This window comes from Sinocyclocheilus grahami, unplaced genomic scaffold (genome assembly GCF_001515645.1).
Source record: "Sinocyclocheilus grahami isolate Dianchi unplaced genomic scaffold, SAMN03320097.WGS_v1.1 scaffold355.1, whole genome shotgun sequence".
NCBI lineage: Eukaryota > Metazoa > Chordata > Actinopteri > Cypriniformes > Cyprinidae > Sinocyclocheilus > Sinocyclocheilus grahami.
In genome coordinates, this window is record NW_015505534.1 from 804,413 (window position 1) to 813,053 (window position 8,641).

The window sequence follows — 8,641 nt, forward strand, 5'->3', positions numbered from 1 at the left end:
TCCATGAAATGGCTGCAGTGTTGTTTTTTTCTGCTCTTCCTTCTTCGTGAAGAACAGTAGAGCTCCATCTGAGCATGCTCAGTGTGCCATGTCAGAGCTTTTTACAGAGAGCTGGTCATGTGACCTGTGCTCAGGGACGGTGCATGTGTGGGAAGATAGCTAGTCATTTGGAGAGTGTAAATTTGTTTCCTCCTCCCACATGAATGAAGACCACTGCTTAAGGCAGGTACAGCCATGTTGCTGGAGGGTTTGACCTTTGAGGAAGCAGGATTATTTCCATCTCCATTTTTGCTTTTGTGGTCAAAGGAACAAGTATTTCTGCTCCCAAGTAGCTGCAAGTAGCGCTCCCAACTGGTTTGCTGTAGGTTTTTTGAAAGAAATGGGCTTGGTACTCCAAAAATCCACTGTTTTGTAGCTTGGAAATTAGTTTTTCTTCTGATTTTGGATATCATATGATTCATCTATCATCTTTCTGATGAACTGATTAAGCTCATGTTCCAGGATCTGAAGAGCGGGCCTGCTTGAAGTTGGACAGGATAGCAATCTTGGATCTGCAAGACTTGGTCCTGCGCTCATCCCAAATCTGACCTCCGAACACTTTCCTTGGAAAGATTTTTCAGGGGTAGCTGTACCCCAAAACCATATTTAATTAGCCTACCATGCTTCTTCATCAACTCTGACGGTTTTTAATGAATAACCAAAACATTTCTAAATCTATTTAAAAAAAAGGGTAGATTTATTTCAGCACTCATTCAAGTCAACTTCGAAAGCCTATCAAAGCCTCTCAAAAACACCAGTTCCTGTCAAGTCTTAGACAATAACTTTATTGGCATTATTAGATGGTTTACTACAGTGTTTTTGCATTTGTCTTCAGTGGCAGAAAAGGAGAACTTGCAAATGGGATAAACTTGAGTAGCCAAGCAAATCGAGCCAATTATGTGGGCAATCCTTGATGCTTTTCCTGATACCCGAGTGCTGACATCGGCCTCCTATAATCAGCAGTGCAAAACATAGACTGCTCCTCTTGCTGGCAATGAGCTTGGTTTTGCTGGCTGATCCTGTTGTAGATTCCTTTGAGGTGAATACTAGGATCCCTCTGCATTTGTAAGAAGCTCGTTTGCATGCCTGGAGCCATCTGGATTTATATTCTAAAAACACAACTCTGCGTGCGTGTGTATGTGCATGTGCTATATTGCTATTTCTTTTGTGATGGGGTGATAAAAACCAAGCTGTAGAATCATGGGAAATGCAAAGAACAGATAGGCCATCCAAACGGGTAGTGAATAGCCACACTGTCGCTCTCTTTTCTATTTGTTTGTAACTCTCCCTCCTTCCCTCTCATTGTTTTCCTTCACTGTGCTGTAGAAAACCAGGAAAGCATACATCTTAGCCATTTCCCAGCTGTAGGATGTGAAACTACGTTATCGCTCTTTGAAAAAAGATCTTGAGGGCCCTCAATATGATAATCATGGCTTCTGGGAAATCAGTTTCTCTGACTTTCTGACTGTGTCATTGGTATGAGGTGACTACAAAATGGCGAATAAATGGTGAAACTGCTAGTATGCTATGCAGGGTTCAGTTGGGAAACTTTGTTCAGTGGTGGTGTCAGTAGTGCAGTTTTTTTTTGGCAGAATGACAATCAAGAGACTTTTCTGCCCCTGCCAAGGTTGCAAGACGAGGCCTTGACATGTGGTGAGAAATGATTCTTGCAAAATCAAAAGGAATTTCGTGCTTAAAACCTATTTCATTGCTACAAGAGTTTAGCTATTGTGCAGAGCATTCATAGTCCTCATTGTGCATGTATTCATAACCATATATTGCATCTGTGTAGAAGAAATGCCTTAGGACTGTGGAATAATTTAGAGCAGTGGAACAGCTATGTATACCCAAAGAATCTGCTATAATATCAATACTGGTTAGTATGAGAGCACTGGATTTCTTTCAGAACACAATCTACAGGTTACAGAGCTAAGTTATATGAACTGATTAGGCCTCCTGCTTTGTATTGCTCTGATAAATGGAGATAAAGGCAAGCTTTCTGTCATGAAGATGAGGCTCTGAAGATCTGTTGTTTTTTACAGTTTGGAAGAGGAACACTACATGGTTCCTGGCAATACTGGAGGACATTTACATACACTACCGTACAAAAGTTGAGGTCAGATTAAAAAAAATATATAATAATGATGCAAGGATGCATTAAATTGACCAAAAGTGACAGCACAGACATTTACATTGTTCCAAAACAAAAAGAGTAAAAAGTAGTATGGTTAATTAAAAAATAAAACAAAAAGAACATTACAGGATTAAAACCAATTTTTTTTATTTACTTGGATATTTACTACATTTTTATTGGAAATAGCGCAATGAAATAACCATAATTTAAATTGTTTTGTCTTGAGTTAGTCTAAATATTCGGCTAAAATATACCAGATTGTACTGTTGAAACTGTATCTTTGAAATATGCTATTCCTCAAATATCTTTTAATGGAGTCAATTTATGTTCATGGACTCCAGTACACGCCCCTTGTTTAATGTAAATTATTTCAGTTTTGGAGACAGGGAAATTTAAACTTATCCGTGAAGACTATATCAAATCTTCATTTTTTTTCATTAGCCTGTGCTAGCATTTACTCGACCACCAACCCATATAAAGCAGCGTGTTGATTTCTGCATCCGATTAAAATACAAATGTACCAAACAGCTTGTTTTCAGACAGCTTTGATTTGACTACTAACATTAAGAAATGTTTTTGCCACTGGTTTCTCTGGGACTTGTGTCTCTTGTGACATCTGTGCCCTACTAAGGGACTCAGAAGAGATAAAGACCTCTTGAGAGACGACAGCAGATAAAGGATTACACAGTCTTGCTCCTGATTCCAGCAGATCTTCATGTTTCTATGGCTTCACTATACATTTCCTGCTCCATTCTAGCAATGAAATGGCTGCCTGAATTCGTTGTTGCCCTGCTCTCAGGAGAAAAAAAAACTGAAATTTGAACTGACTGAGCATGCTCAGTGTGAGCTTTAGCTAGCTCGACCGACAGAGGGAGCCTCTGGGTCACATGAGCAACAAGCCGGTTGAATGCTTGCATGCGGGAGGAGAAAGAAAAGAGAAGCAGTCAGCTCGAAGCTCTTTCTCCCTCAGTGGAGGCCATCGTTGTGAAAGCAGGTATGAAACCAATGGAGGAGCCTTGAGTGATTCAGTGCTTGGGTTCTTCATCATGCTGCTTCTGAATGTGCATCATTTGAGACTCGTCATCTTGATTCCTCGTGTTTTGTCATCACTTACTCATCTCATCTCATCTCATCACTTTCAATCCATTGATGTTCAGAAGAGAGGAACGCTCTGCGAAATGACTGAAATATGGCATCCAGTCTTCCTCTTAAGCTTTCAGCCAGTGCTGTAGTCAACGGCCCTCTCAGCTGAAACAAGAGCATGCAGTGTCAAAATCCATTTGAGCTTGAAACCTTCAACAGTGGCTTTTCCTTCCTTCACAGAGGTCTGAGTCAACGTTTGAAGTCTTGAGAAAAAATCTTGGGGATTAATATCGTCTGTGGTCAGATGGTTGCTGCTTCTGTTGGCACAAAGCTTTAGATAAATATAAAGCAAGGGAAGAGGAGTGGTTTCTGAATACTGGGCAGCAAGCAAGTGGTGGTTCAGTTTTATATGCTCGCATCTTATTTTGAATCATCTCTTTTGACATCCTGGACCTTTTTTTAGTTTGTATTTGCTCATTGTGCCTGTTTTGACGTCTTTATTGATGTGAATCCAGAGAATTTTAGATGCCTTTGAAGAGTGGAGACCTAGCAAGCATCCCAAAACGTTCTGCGTACGTTTTCTTTAATAAAGTCACCATGAAATCTAAATTTATGATTCTTATTTTTTATGGAGTGTTGCAGTTATTATAAATGATTCATCTGTGCACATTTATTTATTTTTTATTCTTGTGCCTTTGTAATCTTTAATCAAAAATCGCTTTCATAACGATATCTCTTTTCCAGTGGCGTATTGCACCGGTTCAATGATTTGAACAATCCAAACAATACTAGATTGGCAAAATCAAATCCTGTCCTACATTTTATTTTTTTTTCTCATTCAAGAAGCTGTTTCACTTGGATATACATCACAGAAAGACGATCACAGTTTCTGCTTCATGCCGACTTTGAATAGCATTGGAAACTGTAGACATTATACAACTATAAACGCTTCAATATTTAGTGTTACATTAGGGCCTTTTGCACCGCAGGAACCTTTTCATAGTACCAGAACTAATTGTGGAACTACCCACTTTTCGGCGTGTTCGCACCGCCGGAACTGGGAGAGATTTTAGTACCGGACTGCCTTTTTCGAGAACCAAATTAGCTCCTACTCCAGAGCAGGGTCTAACCAGCACAACTGGTACTAAGCGTGACGTAAGTAGACATTGATTGGCCAAACGCGTATGAAAACGCCCTCACCCACCATGATTTAAAACGCCATGTAAACATACTGTAAACATTGTGTCAACTTATTTCGCAAGTATGGAGAACAGCGATAGATGGACGGACGCTGAAGTGCAGGCACTTGTAGCAAATGTAGCACTGCCAGTTGTCGTTGGAGATTCTTAGTCCTCCTTTCCATTCTTTCAATCGCTTTACGTATACGTCGATTTTCCATGTCCATTATTGTGAAACCCGTGAGACACAACAAAAAAACAGCTCCGATCACAGCGTCCTCCATCCTCCTGTTGTTATTTGTTTCCGTTGTTGAACGCCGCGCACAAATGACGACGCTGTCGACCAGCTTACGTCACTTCTTAGTACATACTCTCGGTGCGAAGGCAACCCTTTAAATGGTACTGGGAAATAGTTTGCGCAAAATCGTCCCAGTACTTTAGTACCGTACATTTAGTTCTGGAACTAAAGCGGTGCGAAAGGGCCTATTGTCAGACTTTACATTAATTTTAAATTAAACTAGTGCCATACAGTTTTGAAAATAAATATGGTTACTTTGCTATTTAAATCTGAATTTGTCTAAAACATTTTTACATTTTTAGCAGTCAGATCAAATAGCTTATGTTACTTTTGGTTGATTTGTCACACTGGAAAAGGCAGGTCGTCAATTGTAGAGGCATTGCATTGTGGAATGTAGTATTTCTCATTGTGTGCTCTGTTGTATTTGCACATTTTGCCAAATATTGTAGGTAATTTTATTTCATGCATAATTTTCACAGTATGCATACAATATACTGCAGATAAGGTAAGAGCAGTGTGGTAGTATGCTCTTCCAAACATAGACATATTGTTCATGAAGAAAAAAATTTGCAGGCCCAGGCCTGTTGTGAGAACCTAGGCTGCCAGTGAGAGGAGACAACAGTAAATCTGACTTGCTTTTTGTATGTTTCCTAAGAGAACTATTTGAAACTGTCCAGTTGCAGAGAGGCTTTAACAAGAAACAGGTTGTGTGACAAGGCTGATGACACAGTTTAGTGGTTAGTCTTTGCTGCGAGAACTAAAAAATGAGGCCTGTTTTTTTTTTTCCCCAGCCTTCTTATCTTCTGGTATTTTTACTCCTCCAAATGTGAATTGACCAAATTGGCATAAAGTCATGTTGAGTTTAATTTCGTTTGGTGCTACATGCATTCTGGCCATATTTTGTAATGTATGATGAAATCCTTTTGTGTTTTTGTGTGGCAAACTGATTTGTTGCTTTTGAATGGATTGGTCACCTGTGCCTTGGCTTGTATTTTGGTATCTTCATTGATTGCCATTCATGTGTGAGTCACAGCCACAGCTGCCACACTGTACGGTCACTTTGGCTCTGACGTTTGGTTGCGCACACATTAAACTGAAATGAATGTGTGAATCATTTTTAGCACTCTCATTATTTCATACGTCCTCATTAAGAAATTGTGCTCTCGGCTTGCGGTGGTGTGTTGAAACTATTAGGAAGGTGAGGTCAACAAAATCCTTATGGGGTTTTGTTGTTTGAACTTTGATCTCTGCCACCGAATGGTATGATACAAACCCGGGTCACCATTTACCTCTGAATCCACAGCTCAGGTCAAGCCTTAAAAATCCCACCGGGTGGCTGATTAATTCTTAGCCGATACCAGAGAAGCTGATCGTATGCATGTGGAATGGAAAAAACGGTTTATTGGTGGAGAGTTGAAAAGTAATGGTGCAATTACAAAGATATTGTGATTCTCCATAGACTCCGCTAAAATTGAGTTATTTGATATAGATTCAGTTTTCAATCATATATTATATCTCGATTTTTTTTTATTTAAACTCTAAATGTTGCTCGCCACACATAGCTGTTGGTCTGCTATCCTCAATCCACCCAAATCCCAATCCAGTACCCCATATCCAGTGGAAAACATTCCCTGTCTGGCTCGTCGTATCAGTAAACACTGTGGTTACAACATGGTGGAAAGGAGCAGAAGGCCCTTCCCTCCTCTTTCCTCTACTGAGCATGTTCCCTCTTTGGCCTGTAGGGGGAGATCCAGGGAAACAACTGGATAATCGCAGTCAAATGCATTTCTCTCAATGAGAGGAATATAGGAGCTGATATCTGGGATCCATTTCAGCTGGTCTGCTTGGGAAATGTTTTGGCGATGAAAAGATCACTGGAGTTAATATTCAAGGAGATGGTTATAGTATATTGATAACATAAAAGGGCTTGACATGATTTTGGGAGATTCTGTGAATGGAAAATGATAGGAAATGCAGCTTTTTTTGGTTGCTGATCATTTTTAATATGGCTGTGTCAAGTTGTTCTTCCTATGAAACACTGAAAACCGCCAACAGAAATGCCAAGAGATCGGGATATACTAGCTGTGGTTAGGTCAGAGCATCTGTGATGTTGTGCAACATGGTGATGGTGCCAGATTCTTGAAATCAGCTGCAGATTTGCATTTGTTAATATTCTTGCATGTAGGCCTCTGAAATGCCAATTTAGACTGGTTTTAGTTTTGGATGTTGAAGGGAACTTGGTTTGCTTATAAGTTCCCTTTAACATTGAAGCTAGTGCACACTCTTTGTGTTTGTGTCTGAATGCAGTTCTCCCAGTTGTCCAACAAAATGAAGTGCAATGTCTTACAGAGGGAGATTGAGTGCTTGAGAGGTCGTATTAATCATTCTATTCTCATTGCAGTTTTCCATGAGAGAACTTTTACCATACAAACTCTCTAACAGCTAAAGAATAGCAGGCTAATTAAATTTAAAACTAAAAAGAAAATAAGAAAAAAATGAGATTATCTAGTCAACCTAGCTAATGGTCAACCTGGCTAGTCTGCTGTTATTAGTTGACCATTGAGACCCACTAGACAACACTGTGTCAGTCTATATATTATGGTTTCTTATACTATTGTTAGATATTTGAAACCATTTATCTTTGTAACGAAGTCTTTTTCTAACATGTGAGTTATTTTTTGCAACTATTTCTTTTCCGGAGACTGTTTTTCTCATGTGCCTAGAATTTCTCTTCAGCTGTTCTCTCTTTGCTTTAAGAATGTTTTTCTAAGATAAGGAAAATAATGCTCTAAACTAATTTTTGAAGAAATTTAAACCAGTGATCCAAACTGGGTTCTAGGGGGCACTTGAAGGATTAAGATTTTGCTGTATTAACCCTTTTAAACAAACATTATGACTGTCAATTGATTTAAATAATATGATAAATCTTCTTATTTGTTTTTGTCATTCCTTGGTTAATGCATTGTTACTTATTAAAGAAATGCAGTTAAGTAAGATATTTCGTAGACAGTCATATTTAAAGATGTCAGACAGAAGCAGATTTCTTTACTCTTCTTCTCATTAACGTTTTTACTAATGACCGTATGTTTCGCTTGTATAAATTGAGCTTTGGTGCTAATTACATGCAAAGACTATACAAAGACTGCAAATGACTTGTTAATATGGATTCCGTTCATGAATAAATTTGCTGTTACTGTGGATGGAGGGGTGCTTGAGCCTTACTGATGGGGCAGTTGAGGCACAGAAGACAAAAATGGTTGGGAAACACAGCTCAAGTTCCAGGATTTGTCTTAGAAAAGGGTAGTCTCAAAACAAAAGACGTTTTGTAATAACCAAGGTATGACTTCATCAGAGATGCAGGTGAATGCTGGTAAGACAGAATGATCCCGATGTGGCAGACCTCGGAGTTTAACCACAATCTGTTGGACTGATTTGATAAGGTGTGATGGGGTCTTTGTAGTGTCAGTGGGGCAGATCTTGCCTGCTTTGGGCAGGGAAAGGGGGGACTCTTATTATGAAGTGGTCCCCCTGGTGGTGAGAGATGGGAACAGAAAGCCACACGACCTCTTTTGTTGCAAGTGCAGCTCCAACGAGCGGCAGACATTTTCTGGCTGTGCAACGGAAGGCAGCCGGTGTGTCTGCCAATCAGATGAGGTCTGGGGATCGAGGCTGGGGTGGGGGAGGGGACAAACGGTGGGAGAAAGCTCGGATTTGCTTGTAATTACTGCACCCTGTGACCTATCTCTTCCTTTTTGAGCCTGGCTGCAGAGAATCACTCCAGTAGTTGGAAGCTGGTGTGTGAGTAAGACTGGATGCACTACTTCAGTTGCATGGCTCGAGGACATCTGTCTTTGCTTCCAAACAAAAAAAATCAACAAGTCTATCTCATCACCTCATGCCTTGCTGTTT